Genomic DNA, 26,604 nt, shown 5'->3' with positions numbered 1-26,604 from the left:
GTGGAACTATAAAGTTCAAGATAGAACCCTTTAAAGGCATTATTAATATCAATGGCTGAGGTAAAAATTTCACCACCAGCAGATTTCACTGAGGGAATGGTAGAAAAAGACTCTCTCAACTTTATATATCTAGCCAAAAGCTTCCCTGCTTTGTCCCCAGACTCAAAGTATGACTGTCTTGCCCTGAATAACCAAAACTCCACTTTCCGTGACAAAATAGTATTATATCTGTATTTCAATTGGGTCAATTCTCTGAGGCCATCATACAACATTCGACGCTTCAGCTCTGCCTCTGCACTTTTAATATTCCCTTCCAACTCCACGAGTTCTCGTGCTTTGTATAGTACAGGAACAAGGAAATATTGTTCTTTCTTCCAAGAAAGCTTTCCTTTACTACTCGCCTCGTGCAACACTAGATCTTTATCAGATGATCTCAGAAATTTGGCCAGAATTGATCGGGGCCTGTACCCTTCAGCAGATCTGTGAGCAGGGACTCTGTGAGCTCACTCGATTTCCAGCTTATGGCCTGTTATGTCAAGCAGACTCAGGAAGAGCTCATCTAGAAATTTCACCATATCTCTGCCTTCATGCTCAGGAATTCCAACAATCCGTACGTTATTTCGTCGGCTTCTATTTTCAAGATCTTCCAGCTTTTCCAAAATGCTTTCTACATCTATCTTGGTCGCTAGCAGATTAGCGGATAATTCCCTTTCCGATGACCCCAGATAATCAATCTGTTTCTCAACATCTGCCACTCTTGTAACCAACTCAGAGAATTTTGTTTCCTTCGCCATAATCGATCAACGTATTACAGCGAGATCCTCCAAGTCAGCAACAACCTTCGTCAGCATCACAGACATGTTGGACAGTTGACGCTGGATTAAGAAAAATGACCTAAATTTACAGAGAATGTTCTTTCTTTTAGATAGGAGGAAAACCACTTGAGGGTCATACCTTGGATGCCAACCATACATTCTAGACGATTGAGAAGAATATTATGGTCGATAGTGTCGAACGTGGCACTGAGATCTAATAAAACTAAGACAACAGGTGAACCTGAATCCATAGAGAGTAAAATATCATTAGTGACCTGAGATAAATTCATTTACCAGAGGTTTTGATGGACGGCATACATGAATATTAAAAAGCCCAAGAATCAGGAGTCTATCACCACGAGACACCAGTCCAGAGAGAAATTCCAAAAATTGTTGGATGAATTCCTTATTAAATCTCAGGGATTTAATTGGGCTTGTTTTAAAAATGTGGTTGCTAGGACAAAGATCCAAGTGAGTGTAAAAGTTACCGTCCAGTCTCCCTGATCCAACAAAAATGTTGGCTAACCAATTAAGTAAGGTTATGACATCTCTTATACATATAGATCAGGTGGGATTTATTCGGGGCATAACTCTTCTGATAACATCAGGCGTCTCATCAATATCATGTGGTCAGTAGCGAATGATCAATCTCCGATCTCACTTGACCCTGAAAAGGCGTTTGATATGGTAGAATGGGATTATCTTTTTAAGATTTTGGAAATGTATGGGTTTGGGAGTACATTTATTGGATGGATTAAGTTACTTTATAGACACCCTGTAGCGGTGGTACAAACAAATTGATTAATTTCAGATTATTTTACTCTGAATGGGGCACTCGGCAGGGCTGCCCTCTTTCCCCATTATTGTTCTGTCTTGCCCTGGAACCATTAGCAGCTACGATAAGGGGGAGGATGATTTTCCAGGGGTGATAGCGGGAGGTATGGCACATAAGCTTCTGCTTTACACAGATGATATTTTATTATTTGTCTCTGAACCTACTAGATCTATGCCTTGCCTCCACAGAATTATGAATTCCTTTTCCAAGTTCTCAGGATACAAAGTTAACTGGTCTAAATCCGAAGCTTTGGCTCTGACAGCATACTGTCCAGTAACGGCTTTCCAGCCAGGCGCCTTCCAATGGCTCAAACAGGGCATTAAGTATTTGGGGATTTTATTCCTAGCAAATTTGTCTGATTTAGTTAGTGTTAATTTTGACCCTCTAATAAAAAGATTTTCGAACGATGTGGGCAGGTGGACTTCATTACATTTATCGATGATTGGGAAGGTTAATGTATTAAAATGAACTGTATTCCAAAATTTAACTACTTGCTACAGTCTCTCCCAGTAGATGTCCCCCTCTCTTATTTCAAGCAATTTGATAACATAGTGAAGTCCTTCATTTGGAATGGTAAACGTCCCAGATTACACTTCAGTAAGTTACATAGGCCGATGGACAAAGGTGGGCTAGGCCTACCCAAGATTCTGTTTTATTATTATGCATTCGGTCTCAGGCATTTGGCTCATTGGTCGCTTCCACCTGAAAGAGCCCCTCCCTGGTTCTGCATTGAACAAGAACTGCTTGCCCCTATTTTGCCATTGCAAAGCTTTTCCATCAAACTAACCAGAGAAGTTAAATCACACCCCATTATTTCACATTTGCACTCAGTATGGACAAAAGTGTCCAGAGTGTTTAACTCAGATAATTATCTAAATGTTGCCTCGAGCCTATGGCTAAACCCCAAACTATACATTAATAAGTCCCCTTTTTGTTGGTCAGAGTGGATTGCGAGGGGGGTTAATACACTCGGTGATCTTTATGAGAGTGGTGTGATGAGATCCTTTGAAAATTTGGTTCAATATTTTGGGATCCCCAGATCTCAGTTTTTTAGGTATCTTCAGTTACGCCACTTGCTCTGTACTATTTTTGGGAGTAGCATACAACCCCCTAAAGCAGCAGATACTTTAGGAGAAGTGATTTCTGCTTTTGGAAAAGGTCATGAGGCATCAGTGTATTATTCCCTGTTAATTCAGAGTCTGGGGGACGGAACTTCGACTTCTCTCAAGAGATTATGGGAGAAAGATTTGAACTTGGTATTGGAGGAGGGAGTGTGGAATAGGATTCTAAAAAACATCAAGTCTACATCTAGAGATGCAAGGGTCCATCTGATGCTATTTAAGATTTTGCATTGATTATATTGGACCCCCTATAGATTGTATAGGCTGGGTTTAAAAGACACACCCACCTGTTGGCGTTGCCAGTTGGAAGATATTACATGCCTTCTGGTCTTGTTCGAGGATTCAGGAGTTTTGTTTGAGAGTCCAGAATTTTGTTTCCGAGGTCCTGGGCACTCAGGTTCTGTTTTGTCCCAAATTTGTGTGTTGGGTGATGGGGCGGTTATGGATATAGCTGATGTAAATAGGTGGGTCCTCACTGGCGTGATGATCGGGAGACAGATAATTGTGAGGGGATGGAAGTCGACTCTTTTTATGAATGGTGCACCGAATTGGGCACGGTAGCTTCATTTGAAGAAATGTCATATAGATGGCTTGGCAATTCGGCTGCATATGATAAGAAATGGGGCAGGTTTTTAGCCTTTTTGGGGGGTGTTCGGTGATGGGCTGTGGAGAGAGACATTTTGTTTGGTTTGGATATATATTTGTTAAATTAGATTGTTTTTTTATATATATATTTATTCTTAAGTGTTTCCTTTTAAATGTTTTTTTTTCTGTATATATGTGTGGTTATTTTCATTTTGTGTCGGACCACTGGTTGTGTGTAGCGTGGGGGGGGGTTCAGGGGAAGGGACATACAATTTTTTATAAATTGATTCAGTGTGTGTATGCTCTGTTTGTGTAATCCTGTTTGTTTGAATCAATGAAAAATGTAATAAAAAAAAAATCTGACAAGCAACTTGGTTTTTTTTAAAAAAAATTTTTTTTTATGGTTGCTGTTTTCTCCAGTGCATTGACTGACACTGTCTGCTCACAGCCTCACAATAATATTAGTGCTGTAGTGTAATTTGCCTTCCCACAAATCCCCATGTGGACCAATCCCGCCCCCTCCTCCCCCTCATTGGAGAAGAATCACATTATATTCAAGAAGCATGCATAAATGGTGTCCTCTTTTCTCTAGCTTCTCCAAGACTCTCAGCCCTGCCACTATACAAGAACTGTAATACTGTTGTTTTTTTTCATTTTATTCAAAAGAGCCGTTCATTCAGGTATGAGGGAACCGCCTGAACACGTTTAACCACTGATCAAACTTCACTAGTTTTTAAGGTAGGCAATGTTTTTACTGTGTCAGACATTAACACAATGTAGTTTGACATATAAACTCAGCAAAAAAAGAAACGTCCTCTCACTTTCAACTACTTTTATTTTCAGCAAACTTAACATGTAAATATTTGTATAAACATAAAAAGATTCAACAACTAAGACATAAACTGAACAAGTTTTACAGACATGTGACTAACAGAAATGGAATAATGTGTCTCTGAACAGAGGGGTGGTGGGTGGGGTGGGGTGGGGCTAGGCAGTAAGGCAGCTGCATTAAGTACTGCAGTGCATCTCCTCCTCATGGACTGCACCAGATTTGCCAGCTCTTGCTGTGAGATGTTACCCCACTCTTCTACCAAGGCACTTGCAAGTTCCTGGACATTTCTGGGAGGAATGGCCCTAGCCCTCACCCTCCGATCCAACAGGTCCCAGACGTGCTCAATAGGATTGAGATCCAGGCTCTTCGCTGGCCATGGCAGAACACTGACATTCCTGTCTTGCAGGAAATCATGCACAGAACGAGCAGTATGGCTGGTGGCATTGTCATGCTGGAGGGACATTTCAGGATGAGCCTGCAGGAAGGGTACCACATGAGGGAGGAAGATGTCTTCCCTGTAACACACAGCATTAAGATTGCCTGCAGTGACAACAAGCTCAGTCCGATGATGCTGTAACACACCGCCCCAGACCATGACGGACCCTCCACCTCCAAATCGACCCCACACCAGAGTAAAGGCCACGGTGTAATGCTCATTCCTTCAATGATAAACGTGAGTCTGACCATCACCCCTGGTGAGACAAAAACCGTGACTCGTCAGTTAAGAGCCCTTTTTGCCAATCCTGTCTGGGTTTGAGCCCATAAGCAACGTTGTTGCCGGTGATGTCTGGTAAGGTCCTGCCTTACAACAGGCCTACAAGCCCTCAGTCCAGCCTCTCTCAGCCTATTGCGGACAGTCTGAGCACTGATGGAGGGATTGTGCATTCCTGGTGTAACTCGGGCAGTTGTTGTTGCCATCCTGTACCTGTCCCACAGGTGTGATATTCAGATGTACCGATACTGTGCAGGTGTTGTTACACGTGGTCTGCCACTGCGAGGATGATCAGCTGTCCTTCCTGTCTCTCTGCAGCACTGTCTTAGGCATCTCACAGTACGGACATTGCAATTTATTGCCCTGGCACATCTGCAGTCCTCATGCCTCCATGCAGCATGCCTAAGGCACGTTCACGCAGATGAGCAGGGACCCTGGGCATCTTTCTTTAGGTGTTTTTGAGAGTCAGTAGAAAGGTCTCTTTAGTGTCCTAAGTTTTTATAACTGTGACCTTAATTGCCTACCGTCTGTAAGCATAGTGTCTTAACGACCGTTCCACAGATGCATGTAAATTTTTTATTTATTTATTTATTTATTTTTAAAGTAATGTCACCAAAAGGTGTCCATTATTGTGTCAAGGAAAGGTATTTTACAAAATCATTGAACAAAATACTTTTTTCCCCCCCACAAACTATAAGCATATAGGTCTTTTTATGTCATCAGTAACATTACAGCATCTGATCTGCATTTATAAAACATAAGTCTGGAACCTGATGACGTCACCACATTGTGACACACAAACACACTTTTACAAACATCTGCATTATTTTACCCATCTCTCTCATGCGCGCACACACACACACACTCATATACATGTCTAAAATATGTACTACATGTCTACAGCAGGCAATAAATAACAGTGATCACTATGCTATATGCGGAAAAGTTGCCCAAAACACCTGAAGCAAGGTACCATGGGATAAACATTTGGGTTCTACACAAACTCAGAACAGTTCCGTCACAAACCTAATGATGGTTTTTGTTCAGTGAACAGTGTACAGACAATAATCAGTAACATAGCATAACTCATCCATAAATGACTCTCTTTCATGTACAAAAACACATTTGTGGAGGTGTGTGAATGTATGTGTGCACGTGTTCATATGAGTGCATGACAATATTAAGACTCTTTTTCTACTTCAAAATTGGTAAAAAAGGATCACATAAATATCGAATAATGAAATTTTTATTCAAAACAGTAATACCAAAATTAATTAAAAAAAATTCTGGCAGCATCATAATAATTTCCGAGCAGTTAATAATCAAAACAAAAATAGAAATAAATGGTATAAATAAAAAATAGCTCATATCTTTAATCAAAAAAGCACATAAATAAATACAAAAATCAATAAAAATAGTTCTTAGCACACAAAATTAATAAAAACAGTTCTTAACAATATATAAAATCATTTAAAGAGTCAATTCTGTAAATTCAGTCCTTTTGCAACTAGCTACTTGAGGCTGAAGCCCAGCCTACTTAAAGGCCTCGGGGATATGATTCATCTGCATACTGGGGACTTGAGATCCCCTCTGACCAATCAGACGAGTTGGAATGTGGAGACGAGCTAGACATTGGTCAGGAGAGCCAGGGGAGGGCGTGAGGAAAGGGTGGTCAGGAACTTGCGGTTGGTGGTTGGGCAAGTTGTCCATGGGGTTGGAATAAATATGCTGAGAAGGCGGAGTTAGGAATTGCATGATAGAAATGGGCAGAGCCATGCGCTGGGTCTCCTGCGGCAGTATGTTCTGGATGGGGGCGTGTCCTGAGCCGGACTGAATATCCAGCCCACTTAGGTCTCCCAGGAAGTGGTGCGAGAGGGCGGAGCTAGAGTTTTGGTGCTGCAAGGTCACAATATTCTGGTGGGCGTGGTTAGGCATTATATGCGATGGCGTGCCGAGATGGCTGCTTTGCATTGTCGGATAGCCCATGACCTGCGGGATGGTGGTGGCAGGGTGCATTGTGGGTATAAGAGCCTGGAAACCTGCCTGCTGTTGTTGCACCCTCTGCAGCCAATCACAAGCCCCCGTTTGAGCTCCGTCCCCATTGTTAGCCACTGGGAGATGGGATAAGCGAGGAGGTACAGGGTCAAACGGCTTGCCCATACTCTGATGAGCTCCGCCCATGTGGGAGTCAGGCCAATCCTTGAAGTTTATTCAAAGTGATGGGTGGGGACTGTTGAAACAGTGATGTCATCATGGGTGGCGAGGACACATCAGATAAAGTAACCGCGAGGCGACTCCAGCGAACCGACTGGCGAGAGAATGCCCACTTCCATGATGCCTCCATTCTTGCCCTCTCCACCCTCCTTCTTTTTATTTCTCATCTCTTTACCTTCATCCTTCCCTCCTACACCTTTACCTCCCTGTTTCCATGCCTTCTTGGCCATGGTGTTGTTGTTGGCACCACCTGGACTGGGTTTGATTCCCAGGTAGGTGTTCGGAGAGCAGAGGGGCGGCGGCGATAGGGGCAGCAGTGGACTGTGGACCAGGTTGTATTCTTCTAATAGACAGACAATGTCGTGGTGCATGCGTTCCTGTGCGATATCTCATGGGAGTTGATCCAGGTGATCAGCAATGTCACGGTTGGCCAGGTGATTGAGTAGGACTTCCTGCCCTCGCGAATGGCCAGGAATAGAGGCGTCTCCTCCTTGTTATTCTGTAGGTCTTTATTTGCACCATTTTTCAAAATAAGACATCAGCATCTACATTATTAACTGCGGCCACCCAGTGAAGAGCTGATTTACCAGAATCATCTATCGCATTCGGATCTGCATGGCAGTTAATGAGCTCATCCACCATTTCCTCAACAGCCAATCTGGTGGCCAGGATCAGCAGAGTCGTTCCATCATGCATGCGGGCATCCAGATCTGTTGCTCAGTTTCGGATCAGAATCTGGAAGACACCCTGGGCATCAGCAGCAACAGCAGCATGGAGAGGCGTGTGGCCCATGTTATCCTGAACGTTAGCATTGGCACTCGACTCCAGCAGGCTTTTGGCTGCATCAGAACGGGCGTAGTGGGCAGCCAGGTGTCGCCTGTGCGGTCTGTCTGATTGTGCAGGTTGGCACCGTGGTAGATGAAGTCAGTGATGACGTCAGCAGATAGATCGTCTTCTCCCTCGCCATTTTCATTCTCAAGACCGCCGCCACTGCAGGACACAATAATTAGTGGAGCGAAGCCATCAGGCCCGCAGACGTTGACGTCCATGCAATTATCAAAAAAAATCTATTCTAGAATAAATCTTATGGACTGATGAAAAAAATGTATAGTCTCTACCAGATGGGTTCAAAAGTCTCCAAATATCTGTGAGACCAAGATTTTTACACATCCTGTGAAGCATCAATGTTACTCTAGGAGGCTTGCACATTTTTGCTTCACTATGATCAAGGACTGAGTCCATCAAAAAATAAAATTCTCCTCCTAAAATTATATCATCTCTTCAAGATCTATAAAAAAGCCCTGATCATCAGTATCAGGTGCGTAAATATTAGCCAAAATCAGACTTTGCCCCTGAATTTCTGCTAAAACAATAATGACTCTTCCTAATTTATCATTAAACTGTTTGAGAAATTTGAATTGTAGATGTTTATTTACCAATATAATGACTCTCTTGCTCTTACTTGAGCCAACACTAATGAAAATATGTCCACCTCATATCTTCCCAAATTTTTCAGCTTCCTGCGGGGAAAGATGCATTTCTTGAAGAAACACTATACCATATTTCTTACGTTTAAGAAAATAAATAACCTTCCTTCTTTTAATGGGGTGCCCCAACCCATTCACATTCCATGTGGAGAGAGATAGTACACTCATACCAACATTCGACATTTTGATATAATAGAAAAAATAAATTGTGTGCCAAAGACAAAATTATGAAGACCACATTTCAACATCAATGCAACAATAAAATCCCGAACTTCCCCCCTGAACAAAACAAACAGAAAAAAGAAAAACGTGCGAATGTACCCCACGCACGACAGCGCCAACTGTCAATCCCTTTAAACTCAAAGAGTCCATGTACGCCTACGAGAGACAACTTTGCCATCGGATTGCTCAATTTTGCCTCACAAATTTGTAAGGCAAAATTACATAACATCAAATATTTTGTAAAACAAACCCCAGCCAATAGGCAGAATAAACACAAAGAATGTGCAGACTCATACACAGAACTGTCTCAAGGTGTGTTCCTTCACAAAACAAATTCCAGCCGATATAAAGCCATTCAGTTTCCTCGGTCAGACAAACGAATCTTCAGTGAGCCAGCTGATGAGTGCAGCAGATGACATAATCATTCCAATGTCCCACGAAAATACTCCACAAAATATACTCCAGCCAACAGGAGGCATAAGCACAAGGAACTGACAGATTCATCCATATCTGTCCCAAAGTAGTGTTATTTAACAAAACAAGCTCCAACCGCTAGGCGGGACCAGCAGAAAAAGAAACGAAACACGCATCCCAGTTCCTCGGATGGTCAAGAGTCAAATTCACTCGGAGGCCACATAAAAGTATATCCCATGATTTACACAATCTGCCAACTTTATAAAAGACATCCTTTGTGTGGGCATGTAGATATTTTGCGGTCATCCGTAGTGTCTATTTTCAATCTGCCCGGGAACTTCATTGTAAAAGTGATCTTATGTCAATGCAAACATTTCTTTAAGGAAAAGTGTTAATCCACAAAACAAAACAAACTCCAACCACTTGGCGGAGCCAACGCAAAAATAAACAAAACTGGTGCCCAGCTTCCTCCGAAAGCCAGAGTATGTGCAGTGAGTCAATCCACTCACAAAAAAAAACACCCAATGGTTTCTCACCCATTGTTTCAATAAAAGACATTGCCTGATTGGGACATGTAAATACTTTGCTGCCGTGCTTGGTGTTTATTCTCAGTCTGGCTGGAAACATCAGAGCAAAAGTGATCTTCCACTGATATAAGAGTTTCTTGCATTCCTTAAACCAATCGTGTTTCTCTCTTGTCGAGTTCGCAAAGTCCGGGAACAAGAAAATATTGTAATTCTTCCAAGAAAGCTTTCCTTTGCTCCTCGCGTGGTGCAACACGAGATCTTTATCGGATGATTTCAAAAATTTGGCCAGAACCGATCGGGGCCTTCCTCCCTCAGCTGATCTGTGAGCTGGGTCTCTGAGAGCTCGCTCGATTTCCAGCTTGTGGCCTGTTATGTCAAGCAGACTCGGGAAAAGCTCGTCTAGGAATTTCACCATATCTCTGCCCTCCTCATGCTCAGGAATTCCAACAATTCGAATGTTATTGCTGCGGCTTCTATTCTCAAGATCTTCAAGCTTTTCAAGAACATGTTCCAAATCAACTTTGGTCACGGACAGATTAGCGGCTAATTCCCTCTCTGATGACTCCAAATAATCGATTTGTTTTTCAACATCTGTCACTCTTGTGACTAGCTCAGAGAATTTTTTTTCCATCGCCGTAATCGATCGACGTATTACAGCGAGATCCTCCAAGTCCGCAAGTACCTTCGTCAACATCACCGACATGTTGGACAGTTGACGCTGGATTCCTTCTCCCACCGTGCCATCCAAATCGAGTCCTCGGTCCACAGGCCTGTCTGGGCTTTCATCTCGAACCCATAAGTGTCTTTTAATGTCTCCAGAGCCCGAGGATTTTGACTTCTTTGCCATGTTTGCCTCAAACAGTAAATGTGTAACTGGGTGTATCGAATTTCACCGGATTATATCATGAAAATAATTTTTAAAAAATTAGTAAAGTGCGCAGAGCTGTCTCTCACACGTCTGCCCTTCACATGGCGTCACCGTACTCCCCCCAGGTGCATGTTCATTAATTGTTTATGGTTCATTGAACAAGCATGGAAAACATTGTTTAAACCCTTTACAATAGTTATTTAGTTACTTTAATAAAGTTATTTGGATTTTTACAAAATTATCTTTAAAATACAGTGTCCTGAAAAAGGGACGTTTATGTGGGGATATCTTGTTTACTTGCTACTATATGTCTAAAACAAACGTTTTAAATATCTTAGAAAGATACAATGCCAGTAGTGTCGGAAATTAATGGGGACTCAGAAATGCCACAGAAACTGACAAAAATATCCCCGAAATTTTAAATATGGGGACAAAAAATGCCCACACAGCGAGTTCCCGTCTTTTATTAATATTATCTGTTAGAGTTACAATTACATACATTGCAATCTTCTTTTGATTTTCACAGAACATTAATTTTTTCTCGCCGTCCGACTCCTCGCACCATCATGCGCAAAGACGTGGTCTCATCTTCTATCAATCCGCAACTCCCGCGTTAAATCCTGTAACTGTTCGGTCGGATTTATACATTTATTTAAAGTACGCAGCTCATCCACACTTAGATTGCAGCCTTTAGCGGTTTAATAAACCACACTAGGACGTTACGATTTTTATTTGATGTCCATTTCTTTGTAAAAGAAGTAACAGAGCACGCGCTCAAAATAAGCTCAAAATTGCTGTCCTTTTCTGCATATCGCTGCCCCCTTCCACATATCGCGGCACAGTTTTGTGGCGTGTTCTACATAACGCGGCGGCCCATGCGGCCCTATTTGTCCCAATGGCCAGTCCGCCACTGGCATACCCTATACAAATTTGATGATAAACTGATTTAGGAAAATATATGTTACATATAGAACAACAGACATTTTAATATTTTGTTATGTTGTTGCATTTGTAAGGAAAATATGTGACTTTTTATATTATATATTTTTATGCAGGCCTACTTTTTCATATCATATGTTGTGATAATTCAGATTTGTAATGGTTTAACCTGAAAGCTATTTTAATGTCAATTGGAACTGAAATAGGAATTTATGTTGGACTGAGCTGAGATGGCACTCTGCCGCCTCATTTCTAAAGTCCACCACATTCTACTGCTTTCTAGCTAGCCTTTTGGTGTTCAAGTGTCAATATGTGCTAGTGTGGCTGCTATTTTAATCTTAACTAATGTGCCCTTCAAGTGGAGTTGGAAATATCATAATTACGAGTTCCGAGCACGTGAACGATCAAGTGAAGTCGTACTTACAAGTGGGAAACTTGGAATTCTAGATGATGATACAGAAGTTGCCGAGATGGGATGTTGGAAGGGGCATGTCGACAGGAAAGATGATGGAAATGAATAATTTCGAAAAAATATTTCAATTTTTGTACGTTATTTTAATAATATTAATTTGTTATATATGACAGCCAACTATTGACTCAATTTTTGTAGTTTGTTTTAAGCATATTTTTTAAATAAATCTGTTATTTTAATAAAAAGTCTATTTATTTATGTTTATTCTCTGGTACAACAGAAAAAGAGCTTTTGCCGTCATTCATTGTGTATTTATTTTCTTCCGTATTTTGTTTCCCACTTGAATGCGTGACATGTCATTGTAACGAATGCCCAACTCGGAGGTACGAGCTTCTAAGGTCCACTTGAAGGCAGCATACGTTTCTAGACTGAACCTCCTGGCTACATAATACAAGATATCTGTTCATCATTGTGATGAGGAGGAGGGCGTGGCCGGGACGTGATGATGCACGGCCAGCGTTGAATCAGCTGATGAGCGGGAGAGCGAGATAAAGGGGAGCCGGAGGCACCAGTTCGAGAGAGAGATGCCCGCGTTTATGTTTGTTTTAAGTTTGACTTTAAAACTTTACATTTATTGTTCAGCCAGTCCTTGCCCACCATTTATCTGTTACAGTCATCAAAACTTTTATGTTTGATGTTACATGTCGGATTCAAACACCTGACACAGGATACTGGAGAAATTATACTTTCTGTTCCGCATCATAAAAAGATGGACGTAGTTATGGGGCTTTTGTGCTATTGTTAAGACATTACAAAGTTTCATGGCCACAATCTTGTTTCTTTTGGTAACATTTCCATTCAATACATGGAGGGACTTGTTTATTTAGGTGTAATTAATTATGTTCTCTTAATTTGTCCAAAATGGTCTTGCCCTTACAAGAGGTATCTGTCTGAGACACGACACCATGCAGTGGCAATGAGGATGTTCACGTACAACAAAGTCAAGCAAAATACCAGATGTGATGTCCAATTCCAGTGTTTGTGTGTGTGTTCAAACATATACCCAAATTTGTATTTTGTATTAACATGCATGACAGTTTGTAATCTATGTTACAAAAAAAAAAAAAAAAAAATCATAAATACCTTTTTAGCCAGCAGACTTGCTTGAGTTTTTATTTATTTTATTTATTTATTTTTAACTGACAAGCTATATTAAAATTGTATTAACTTCAAAAAATGCCTTGACATGACTAAGAGATTTCTGGGATAGCTGACCCAATTATTTGCCTTTGTGTTGTTCCAAACCTGCATAATTTCTGTGGTGGAATTCTAATTCAGTCAAGCATAATATTAGGAACTGACAGCCTCACTTTCATTATATGAGGAAAAAGAGCAGCAGCAAAGTGTCACAATATTTCCTCATATTCTACAGAAGAAACTTAACCACAGGTTTTGAACAACATGAGGGACAGTAAATTAAAATTCTGACATAACAGAAAGAAATTATTAACCTTATATTACACATTCAAAAATGGATCCTGTATTGAAGCTGGAACCACTGAGTATGGGAGCAGGTGAGTCAAGCGCTTAAGTTGATGGGCAGTACAGAGGGAAACATGACAAAAACCAAAGTCAAATATAATTGTCTGAAAATGAAATAGTATTTCATGAAGAGACTCTGAGAGTAATATTGGTGTAGTCCACTGGTTCTCAACCAGGGGGTCGGGACCCACTAGGGGGCCTCAGCACACTTCCAGGGGGGCCTCAAGATCTCTTAAAATTATTTCAAGGTAGATTATTTTAATTGTTATATAATTATTATAATTCAACTTACTGTAAATGCTAAAAATGTAACAACTCCCTTCAACAGCTTGCTTTTTATGAAGAATATACAGTTCCCTATCTGTCACTCACTCAAAGTTGTGTCGATGTAGTGACACTAGGGGTCGCTCTTGGGAGCCCCAAACACCTCCAATGGGAATTGGCGAGTGGAATTTGCATGCCACTCCCTCAGACATACAGGTATAAAAGGAGCTGCCTCGCAACCACTCATTCAGATTTTCTCTTCGGAGCCAAGCGGTTGTGTTGGATCTCGAAAAGCTGTTGGATTTTCGGCGCATTACAGCGGTTTCTCCCCCTCATGCACCGGTGGAGTGCAGAGAACGCCCCTGGGCACTTCAGCAGCCTAAAAGAGTATATTCTTCCATTAAAAGAGTATATTTTCCTTCTAAAGAGTGGCACTGATGGAGAGTGCCTTTTTTTTTTCTTTTTCCTTTTTCACCCAATTTGGAATGCCCAATTCCCAGTGCGCTTTTAAGTCCTCGTGGTCGTGTAGTGATTCGCCTCAATCCGGGTGGCGGAGGTTAAATCCCAGTTGCCTCCACGTCTGAGACCATCAACCCGTGCATCTTATCACGTGGCTCGTTGAGCGTGTTGCCACGGAGACATAGCATCCACGCTCAACTCACCACACACCCCACCGACAACGAACCACATTATAGCGACCACGAGGAGGTTACCCTATGTGACTGTACCCTCCCTAGCAACTGGGCCAATTTGGTTGCTTAGGATACCTGGCTGGAGTCACTCAGCATGCCCTGGGATTTGAACTAGCGAACTCCAGGGGTGGTAGCCAGCGTCTTTTCCACTGAGCTACCCAGGCCCCCGAGAGTGTCTTCTTGAAGATTGTTACCTCTCCGCTTCCGACGGCCACGATCGCTGTCTCACGTGCTTGGGCGCTGCCCACGCGGAGATGGCGTTCGTGGACGGGTCATGTCCTTACTGCGAGAACATGACCATGGCAACATTGCGGTCGCGGTTTTCCTTCCTCAGAGGAAAAGCCACTCCAGCGGCTCCCCGCCGTGGTCCTTCTACCTTCGGGTTCGGTCGCCCAGTCGCAGGCTGACGCGGAGCTGCCCAGCAGTTCTCGGCAGTTAAGAAGCAGACGGAGGCTATTCAGCACATCCTGCCCCAGTGCGGATCAAGATCCTGCACCCCATCTGCTCATCGCCAAGGGCGTCCCCCTGCGGCAACAACACCGGCTCCGCCGCAGCCCGCCCCGGTGGGCCGGCCCTGGTGTGGAGCCACCCGCAGGAAACAGACGCTCTCCGTCAACAAGAACCCGAGGAAGGCTTTGAAGTGCCCCTGAGACGGGTGACCCAGGGACATGGAAACCCGCTACAGGCCTGGAGGTGGTGAACAGACCACTCCATCGCCCGGTGGAGGGCCGGGAGGAGAATCTTTTGTTGCCCTTTCCTTTGATTTTGCCGCATACCTGATGGGCTGTGGTACACACATTTTCAGAAAAAGAGCGGTTTCCTCACTCCCTGGGTCACACATCCGGTGTTCACGGCCGTTGTTATCACGATCGCAGGACACCACGCTTTTACAGCGGCACGGCGCTGCGGAAGCGGGCCCCCCACCCCTGCGTGCCCAGCTGTGGCACAAACACACCCATGCCAGGGCGTTTGTGATGGACTTCAAAGACGGGTTCCCTCCTCCTGTCACTGACCGGTCCTATGTTAGTTACCCGGAGCCAGGTAAGTGCTTTGATTTCCCCAGACTCAGCACAGCCACGAGCTCTGGGTTCGAGCCCCCTCAATGTGGCGCCTCAGGCTCTGCCCCGCCACGAGGCCCCACCCGTTGGTATGTTCGATGCAATTGTCCCCTTGGTCCCCCTCACCCAGAGCTTGGAGGCGTGGCTTGCGCTCTCCAACCCGTCGCGATGGCTGAACAGGACCGTCCAACTCGGCTATGCGATTCAGGTCACCAGGTGCCAGCCCAGGTTCAACGGCATCCGTTTCACCTCAGTGAAGGGCGAGAACGCTGCTGCCCTGCATGCGGAGATAGAGCCTGTCCCTCCAGCCGAGATGAAGAAGGGGTTCTACAGCTCCTGCTTCATCGTACCAAAGAAAGACGGTGGGTTGCGGCCAATCTTGGACCTATGAGTACTGAACCGGGCCTTGCACAGACTCCCGTTCAAGATGCTGATGCAGAAACGCATTTGAGCGAGCATTCGGCATCAAGATTGATTCACGGTGGTAGACCTGAAGGACGCGTACTTCCATGTCTCGGTTTTATCTTGGCACAGGCCCTTTCTGCGGTTTGCCTTCGAGGGCCAGGTGTACCAGTACAAGGTCCTCCCCTTCGGTCTGTCCCTGTCGCCTTGCGTCTTCACGAAAGTCGCAGAGGCAGCCCTTGACCCGCTAAGGGAAGTGAGTATCTGCATCCTCAACTATCTCGGTGACTGGCTGATTCTAGCTCACTCTCGAGACTTGTTGTGTGCATACAGGGACCTGGTGCTCATGCACCTCAGCCTGTTGGGGCTTCGGGTCAACTGGGAAAAGAGCAAGCTCTCCCCGGTTCAGAGAATCTCTTTTCTCGGGTTGGAGTTAGACTCATTCTCTATGATGGCGCGCCTCACGAGCAAGCACACGCAGTCAGTGCTGAACTGTCTGAAGTCATTCAGGTGGAGAACGCCGGTCCCACTGAAGCAATTTCAGAGGCTCCTGGGGCATATGGCGTCCTCGGCGGCGGTCACGCCGCTCGGGTTGATGCATATGAGACTGCTTCAACACTGGCTTCAGATTCGAGTCCCGAGATGGGCATGGCGCCACTGAGATGGGCATGGCGCCACGGTCATCATGCCGATCTGTCGCCGCTTGTTCAGCCCTCAGACAGACCTTGCATTTCTGCGGGCCGGGGTCCCCTTAGTGCAGGTGTCCATGCGCGGCATGGTTATGACAGATACCTCCGAGTGTGGCTGGGGCGCCATGTGAAATGGGCACGCAGCCGCCAGCTCCTGGACAGGGCCGCGACTGCGTTGGCACATCAACTGCCTCGAGTTGCTGGCAGCATTGCTCGCCCTGCAGAGGCTTCGGCCATTGATCCCAGGCAAGCACATGTTGGTCTGGATGGACAACACGGCAATGTGTATACACACCCCTTTTTATAGTATAGTGTGCCCGTCACTATACTGGGGCATTAGGACCCACACCGACTGCAGGGTGAGCACCTCCTGCTGACCTCCCTAATACCTCTTCCAGCAGCAACCTTAGTTTTTCCCAGGAGGTCTCCCATCCAGGTACTGACCAGGCTCAACCCTGCTTGGCTTCAGTGGGCAACCGGTCTTGAGCTACAGGGTGATATGGCTGCAGTAACTGATGCATACTGATGCAGCCTGAGAGGGTTTGTTGTTCTGTTGTCTGCCCACTGGCTCCTGCCTGACTCTCTTTTTTTTTCTCCCTTTGTTGACATGCTGTTGAGCTCATTCATTGAGCTCATCACATTATTGTTTACTGGGGCCTATTTTATTTTTTATTTTATTGAATACATTTATCTACAGTTCAATGGCACGGTTTATGTTAAGGGGAAATTATATATATATATATATATATATATATATATATATATATATATATATATACACACACACACACACACACACACATATACACTATATTGCTAAAAGTATTCACTCATCTGCCTTTAGACGCATATGAACTTAAGTGACATTCCATTCTTAATCCATAGGGTTTAGTATGATGTCGGCCTACCCTTTGCAGCTATAACAGCTTCAACTCTTCTGGGAAGGCTTTCCACAAGGTTTAGGAGTGTGTTTATGGGAATTTTTGACCATTCTTCCAGATGCGCATTTGTGAGGTCAGACACTGATGTTGGACGAGAAGGCCTGGCTCGCAGTCTTCGCTCTAATTCATCCCAAAGGTGCTCTATCGGGTTGAGGTCAGGACTCTGTGCAGGCCAGTCAAGTTCTTCCACACCAAACTCGCTCATCCATGTCTTTATGGACCTTGCTTTGTGCACTGGTGCGCAGTCATGTTGGAACAGGAAGGGGCCATCCCCAAACTGTTACCACAAAGTTGGGAGCATGGAATTGTCCAAAATCTCTTGGTATGCTGAAGCATTCAGAGTTCCTTTCACTGGAACTAAGGGGCCAAGCCCAGCTCCTGAAAAACAACCCCACACCATAATCCCCCCTCCACCAAACTTCACAGTTGGCACAATGCAGTCAAACAAGTACGGTTCTCCTGGCAACCACCAAACCTAGACTCGTCCATCAGATTGCCAGATGGAGAAGCATGATTCGTCACTCCAGAGAATGTGTCTCCACTGCTCTAGAGTCCAGTAGCGGCGTGCTTTACACCACTGCATCCGACGCTTTGCATTGCACTTGGTGATGTACGGCTTGGATGCAGCTTCTCGGCCATGGAAACCCATTCCATGAAGCTCTCTACACACTGTTCTTGAGCTAATCTGAAGGCCACATGAACTTTGGAGGTCTGTAGCGATTGACTCTGCAGAAAGTTGGCGACCTCTGCGCACTATGCGCCTCAGCATCCGCTGACCCCACTCTGTCATTTTACGTGGCCTACCACTTCGTGGCTGAGTTGCTGTCATTCCCAATCACTTCCACTTTGTTGTAATACCACTGACAGTTGACTGTGGAATATTTAGTAGCGAGGAAATTTCACGACTGGACTTGTTGCACAGGTGGCATTCTATCACAGTACCACGCTGGAATTCACTGAGCTCCTGAGAGCGGCCCATTCTTTCACAAATGTTTGTAGAAGCAGTCTGCATGCCTAGGTACTTCATTTTATACACCTGTGGCCATGGAAGTGATTGGAACACCTGAATTCAATTATTTGGATGGGTGAGCGAATACTTTTGGCAATATAGTGTATATATATATATATATTGTTATGCGGTGTGTAACGTCTGAGCGGTCTCCCGTCCACCAGAGGGAGCCCTCACCTGAATTCTGAACTGTCACTTCCTGTTTCCTGCCACATCAGTTCCTGCCATGTCACTTCCTGTTCGCCTTGTATATAAGCCATGCATTCACACTCCCATATTGCGAAGTATTGCTAGTTCACCTGCCTTACCAAGCGTTTATCAAGTGTATTCTCGTTCTGCCTGTTTAATGGATTCACATTTCTGGATTACCCTTTCTGTCTTGTTGACCTTATTGGATTGTTTGCCTGTTACCTACCTCTGCCTGTTGTACTGACCACGTCTGAGCCTTCTTATATGGATTTGTTCATTAAACTCTTCTGCATAATGGATTCTAACCTGACCTCCAGTCTGAGTTCATTATACAGTGCATAATTCTAATTCTGACATCTTTTACCTTATTTTTATTATTCTCAGGTTAGGTAAAAGTCGAATCTGGCCTAAATTATAAGCATAAATTATCCTTACAACCTGGACAGAAGACTCCTTCATAGTTTGTTCTGCCTTGTTAATAATTCCAAGAATATCAATCCACAAAAGGAGGTAGATCCTTTTCATATTTGGCTCCTAAACTATGGACATCCTGGACCGCACCCTCACTGATCAGTTTCATCTCCAGCAAGCAAACCCTAAGGGAAGGGGTACTGTCATGGTTCCGGTGATTTTGCTGGTTTATTCTTTTTTTTTTCTCTGTCTCTCCCCCTCATGTCTCGCAGGTGGAGCCGGCATGCATGATCAGTGTTTCCATTGGAACACTGATCGTCTCCGGGGAAGCGCTGATCATGCCGCTGATTAATGTGCTAGCTACACCTGTTCCACTCTGATTGCACTCCCTACTTAATCCTTGTGTGCCCTCACTGTCTTTACTAGATAATTGCTTGTGCAGTCAAGTGGCTAACCTTGCTTTTTTGTCAAGTTGGTGCTGTCTCGTGTATCTGTTGGTTGCCTGTCTCTGCCCACGTGTCGGGAATTGTGGTTACCTTCCAATTTGCTGTATGCATGTCCTCACTGCCAACAAATCGCCGGTGGAGGACTCTTCGTCTCTGCCCGCGTGTTGGAAATATGACTGCCCTCCTTCGTCTGGGCTTTGCTCTCTGCACCACACCATGCTTCAACACACTCTTCCTACGGATCTGCTTCTGACTTCCACAACGCATACACCTGTCTAGGAACACACTCCTTTACCCGCTGCACGGCTACTACGTGCACACAGATGGTTCCTCACCTCCTGCTACTGCAGCCGCTGCTGGGATTCCTTTACATCGCCAGCACAGATTATGTTGACATTTGTTATTAATAAATCCTTGAACTGTTCTTCTGCTATTGGGTCTCTGTCTCACTCTCACTCTGACATTACCGGGATAGTGTTTTGTGTTGGTGTGAGTAACACTGCACACTGTCTATACATGTGTATTAATTTAATTATTGCTCCTGGAAAGGTCACTCTTGGTTAACTTTTAGTCATCATGTGGCCTTTTGTAGTTATTGTTTTAACAATAAAGATAAAATAAATAAATAAAGTGGAAAACAGATATTTTTAGTTCCAGAAGGCTCATATATTAAGTTTATGACATTTAATAATATAAACGGTAGTGAACTGTAAGATCACTGTATTTTACAGTGAATTTTTCACAGCATGCTTTGAGACTTGATGGGGAGAGTAAATGTTAAAATTAAGAGCAATTTTATGTATTTTTGTGCAAGATGAATAAAGGGGGAGATTTGAAGTATTTCATGTTCTGTTATGCTGAGATTTAGAAGAGTTTCTGTAATGTTGGATTTTCGGGGGTTACCACTGTGGTGAATAGTCGAGCTTGAGCTTAAAAGCTCCAGAAATGTAAAGTTCCTAAGTCTTACAATAAGTCTAAATGAGTTTAAAATGCATAGTGGAGTAAACCTACTTTAACTCTTAGGGTTAAACAACTGAAAACATGTTGTTTTTTTAATGAATGGTCTAACAATGTTAATTCTATTTACAGTCAAAATGTTTTTTTTTTATTAATTAATGGTCTACAAATGTTTATTTGTCTAAATGAAGTCAAAACAAATTATTTCATTTTTCTAGCTGAAACGTGTTCTTTCAAATTACATTTTAAACATGTCATTTCAACTTAAAGCCAACACAATATTTGAAATTACTATTTAAACATGTTATTTTAGTTTGAAGTTGAAACACCCATTTCATTTTGCAGTCTAAACATGCTAATTCACTTCGTAGTCTAAAACTGTTATTTCAGTTTATGGTAAACGTTTGGCACCCTGTGCTGCCATGCATTTACCATTATTTTACGATTTTCTTTCTTTTTTTTTATTTTATTTTTTTTACAGTGTATCTAGAATATTAAAATCCACAAAAGGAGGTACATAATTTTCCTATTTGGTTTTAAGCTATGGAATAGTCTTCCTAAAACTGTTCGGGACTCAGACACACTCTTAGTTTAAGTCTAGACTAAAGACTCATATTCAGCCAGGCATACAACTAATTTATCCATCAACTCATAATTAGGCTGCTTTAGTTAGGTCTGCCAGAACCAAAAACACTTCTCATAATCTCTAATAACTCTGCAATAAATTGAATGGCATCTATGCTAATATTATTCTATTTGTTTCCCTGTCTCAACCTTGGGATTCATATGATTGACTAATCATCAGCGGCACCTGCTCCCAATCACTCTTTCCCTATTTAAGCTCTCACTTGCCTTCTGTTCTCTGTCAGATTGTTTTGTGTTGGCTGCAAGTCAGTTCTTGTTCCAGTCAGTTCCTTACTGTCGGTCAGTCTGGTTCTTCGTTCGCTCAGTTTTGATTGTTGCTTTGTTTTGTAATTTTCTACATTGTGGGTGTTTTTTTAATAAACTCCGTTTTTGGCATTCCTGCTATTGGGTCATCATTCCTTCCCTGCACACACGTGCATTCCATGACATAACAATCTGACCAAACTGGACCCAGCAGGAATGAATTGTTTTCTTTTGGTTCCGTTTCTCCAGCATGCCAAAGAGCAGCACAAGCTGGAGAGCTCTTTGTCGGTAAAGTAGTATGAAGTAGAGTTTTTGGTTCTGTCCTTGGGCATGGGTTACGATCAGGCCTGACTTTGTGACCTTTATTTGAGAAGGTCTGACTGAACCTGTTAGATATTGTGTTCCTGAAAGAGGAGTGGGGAAGTCTTTCTGAGGCCATCAGGCTGGCCACTAAGTGGAATGAAATGATCCCAGCCTATGCCTCGAAGAGCTTCCTCTCTTTACAACAGCCCGAGGACAAAGATATGTCCTCAGTGGAAGTGGGCACTCCCACAGAATGCAGCCGTGCCCGTTGCTGATCACCAGGAGGTGTAGGAGCCCACTGAAGATCGTCAGGAGGTGGCCGAGCCCAGTTCTCCCCACTGCCCGCAAAAGTAGTATGAGGAGGAGACTGGTTCCTAAGCCCAAGTCTGCTGCAGCTTGCAAGGAGGGATCCGAGCCAGCTGCAGCTTGCCAAGAGGGGTCCGAATCCACTGCAGCGTTTCTTGAGGGTTGCGAGGCTGCTGTCCTGTTCTGTCCTGTTCCCACAGTCACCAATTACTATTATTATATTATATTCTCTCTTAACAACACACTGGCAACTTACTATCAACCGACAGCCTGAATGTCAATACAGTACAATACAACCTACTGTACATTTTATATATACTATATATACTTTTTTATTGTATAATGTGTATTCTATATTGTGTGTATTGTATACTGTACATTGTATGTTATTATTTGTAGATATCTAGAGAAGATATTATGTGTTATGTGTAATTATGTGTATAATATCTAGAGAAGATATTATGTGTTATGTGTAATTATGTGTATATTAGATTTTAAATTGTGTTGTAAATCTGATGTTATTGTAAATTGGTATATGTCTCATCACTGTCACGACTACTATGTTGCTCGGAACTGCACCCAAGAATTTCACACACTATTGCACTTGTGTATATGGTTTTATGACAATAAAAGTGATTTGATAAAAAATAAGCTGTGCAACCTAAGTCATCTTCTCCTTGTGATTACTTTTATATAATATACTGATATAATATGTCTTTAATATACTGAGCAAACAAAAATGTGAACACAAATATAAATTGCAGACCTGCTGCACAATCTGACTGAACCCAACCACGACAATGTGCCATCCCACGGGCCTCGTCTTTTTAGGGTTTTCTTCTGTGCGTACCACCGCGCCTGAAAACAATTATAGGGAAAACACTGTAATGCATGGAAAAGCAATTGCAAGGCAACAGGATCCATGTCTTTGTGGACAACTGTAGCAGTTGGAATTTGGAAACCATTTTTAAAAAGGGAAGAGTTTTAGGGGCCTGGGTAGCTCAGTGGTAAAATACGTTGGCTACCACCCCTGGAGTTCGCTAGCTCGCTAGTTCAAATCCCAGGGCGTGCTGAGTGACTCCAGCCAGGTCTCCTAAGCAACCAAATTGGCCCGGTTGCTAGGGAGGGTAGAGTCACATGGGGTAAATTCCTCATGGTCGCTATAATGTGGTTCATTCTCGGTGGGGCACGTGGTGAGTTGGGCATGGTTGCCGCGGTGGATGGTGTGAAGCCTCCACACGCACTATGTCTCTGTGGCAACGTGCTCAACAAGCCACGTGATAAGATGCGTGGGTCGATGTTCTCAGATGTGGAGGCAACTGGGATTCATCCTCCACCACCCGGACTGAGGCGAATCACTACATGACCATGAGGACTTAAAAGCACATTGGGAATTGGGCATTCCAAATTGGGAGAAAAAAGGGGGAAAATCCCCCCCCAAAAGGGAAGAGTTTCTGTGCCGCTGCTGGAAAAACTGTGTCAGAACGGCTCTCTGTAACACTTGATCTTTGGCTGGCAGAGAAACGGGCCAAACCTGCCCTCAAGTAGTAATTTCTTTATTTTCTGTGACATTGTGTTGTAATTCAGAGAATTTACTTGGAGTTGCATATAAAATGAGGGACCAGAGAGACTAAGTTTCAATGAGTCATGTGTATTAGCCATATATAAAGATAATGAGCAGAGCGATAAATAAACAAACAGTGCAAACAAACATAAAGCATTCAAAGTCAATATGGATCTCAAATAGTCCGCAGTCTTTCACAAATAAAAGTCTTTGCAATAAGTAGCACTTAGTTACAAAGTGCTCAGTCTTTGGTGTGATGAATGAGATAAAACAGTACTTAATTTTGTTATTGTTGAATCTTTAGTAATCCAAGAGTAATCCACAATGTGATCGCTGTTTAGTAACGATGATTGTACATAGGAGATGGATGACTGAAGAATGAAGACTGATGGATGAAGATAACAGATTGAAGATAACTAATCCTTTTATTCCTGGTCTTGATAATGGTTGTGCTGGTTCCCCACACATATATAAAAACCCTCTGCATACAAACAAACAGACAATAAACATGTGCTCCATGCTAATAAACCATATTTACAAACCTTGAATATATACAAAGAAAGAGTACTCAGAATAGTACTTACATGAGCATAAGAATAAACAAGTTCCTCACTACAGGGCATTAGCATAAGACAGCAACTGTGAGAATGTTTCTCCATGTGTATAGAGTCTGACATCTTACCTAATGCTTTTTCTCTTCCCCTTTTATAGGCTGACTGGCGGCTCATTAACTCTGGAGCATCTCCTGGTGTTCAGGTTAAATATGACAGGCATATACAAAAAGAGGCCACTGGGACTCAAGTGATGGTGAAACTGTTACACACCTCTCCCCTTGAAAAAAAGTATATTAAACGGTTCCATAAAACTTCCTTAACTTTCTACATAAGTGTAAATTTGGTCTGGGTTGTCAAGCATTACCACTTTGTAATTGACATTGTTAACCCTTTTCAGGACTTTAGCTGGACCTTGCCATTTAGGTGCTAACTTGGCCATGAAAGAGTCTGCAGAACGAGACAGAGGGTAAGTGAGGATCCAAACCAGGTCTCCTTCCACAAAAGGACTCAAGTTTCCTACACTTGTTGTAGTACCTCCCTTGTCTCTCGAGCTTGGCTGGTCCTTTCCTTCACATGCTCAATGAGAGCTTTCTGTCTCTCGACAGTGCTGTAGGCAACATGGTCAGGGTTTGGTGGTTTATGGATCAGCCATTCTAATGGACTTTTTAGCTTGCGTCCTAGCGCAATCTCTGCAGGGGTGAGGCCAGTACTTTCCTGCCATGCTGAGTTAATGGCAGAATGAAATTCCGGTATCCATCTGTCCCAATGGCGGTGATTATCATGGACATAGGAAGCGATCATGGTCTTTAGAGTCCGGTTGATTCTCTCGGTTAGGTTGGTTTGTGGATGATAGGCTGTAGTGAGTTTCTGAATGACTCCCCATTGTTTGCAGGTATTATTCAGATTGAGGTCCAAGTTCCCCACCGTGTGAATATTTCCTTCATTAGGATGTTGGCTGAGGTGAGTTTTAGCAGATCGCAGTGCTAATAGTTCCACCCGCTACAGTAATCCACGAATACCAAGAGATATATGTTGGACCGTGAGCTTTTCAGGAATGGACCCATCAGATCAACCCCGAGCATGTGTCCTGGTTCCACTACTGGCGTTGACTGTAGCAATCCAGATAGCTTCAAGATTCTTGGCTTGTAGACCTGACACATCTTACATTGCGTACAGAAACTCCAAACATCTTTCTGAATCTCGGGCCAATAGACATTGTCGAGTAGTTGTCTTAGGGTCTTCAACCTTCTCAAATGATCAATCAATGGGTCTGAACATGCAAAATGTAAAAACTGTTCCCTAAATGAAATGGGTATGATCAACTGTAGTGTGTGTCCTTGTTTGTCTGGTATGCTACGGAACAAGCAATCATTCTAAATGATGTAGGATATGCGGTTAGGGTCTGTGTCTGGTTTCTTAACTGATTCCTGTAGACTGTAGAGATGGATCTTGTTTTTGGGCTTGACCAATTTCATCCCAGCTGACTAGCAAGTTGGAGTCTGGTCCCGAGGTTTGACAAATGGCAATGCAGCCTACTACCTTCTGCACATCTACTCCTCATGATGGGGTATCTGGAACTACATTACACCGCCCTTTATGGTACTTCATGGTGAAGTTAAAACCTTGAAGACGTAGAGCCCACCTGGTCAAAAGGATGGCTTAGTGTGACTGAATACCCAAGTTAGGGTGGCGTGGTTCATGAGTACTTAAAAGCTTCTTCACTCTACTGTCTTCACTTTTCTACTAACAACACTACCGCTAACCACTTTTGAGGTCCAGTGTGCTGAAGATGGTTGCTCCAAACAGAGACTTGAATCTGCAGCATAGGAAATCCTTCTAGAGGAGTCTTGCCGTTCAGAGCCCGGTAGTCAACGCAGAAGGTACTGCCATCCTTCTTTGGTACAAGGACTACAGGCGCTGCCCAAGTGGAATCGGTCTTATGATGCCTTTGTTTAGCATGTTGGTTACCTCCTCCTCGATGAACTGTTGTTTGCTGACAGAGACAGGATAGGCTCTTTTTACATACTGGAATCTTGTCAGTGGTGTTAATTTGATGGCGAATGATGGCAGTTTGTCCTAAAGCGTCAGTGCACACAGTCGGCCAATCAAGCATTAGTCCTTCCAGTTGACGTTTCTGTTTCCTGGAGGCATCAGCTTGACTCACTAGCTCCCTGGTGGTGGTTGGTGTGGTGAAGACGTTGGCAATAAAGGTAATGCAAGGTGCAGTCTGATTGTAGGCGAGGAAGGAGAGGAAGTGAATGTGTGAGTTACATCACTTTCTTCAGGAAGTACGTACGTGGTGGTTTTAAAATCAATGAGGATTCCTGAGGTGGTCAGAAATTCAAGTCCCAATAAAATTGAAGATGTTAAATCACAGTCTATCATTACATAGGCTCTCAGAGGATA

General features: G+C 43.4%; 1 pseudogene; it reads right to left on the bottom strand.

Annotated features, from left to right (window-relative positions):
* Positions 1 to 6,433: 6,433 nt before the first annotated feature.
* Positions 6,434 to 8,163, bottom strand: LOC127414308 (neurogenic locus notch homolog protein 1-like; annotated as a pseudogene).
* Positions 8,164 to 26,604: the final 18,441 nt, after the last annotated feature.

Source organism: Myxocyprinus asiaticus, chromosome 23 (assembly GCF_019703515.2).
Source record: "Myxocyprinus asiaticus isolate MX2 ecotype Aquarium Trade chromosome 23, UBuf_Myxa_2, whole genome shotgun sequence".
Lineage (NCBI taxonomy): Eukaryota > Metazoa > Chordata > Actinopteri > Cypriniformes > Catostomidae > Myxocyprinus > Myxocyprinus asiaticus.
Note: the sequence above shows the minus strand (reverse complement) of the source record. Positions and strands in the feature narration are given on the sequence as shown.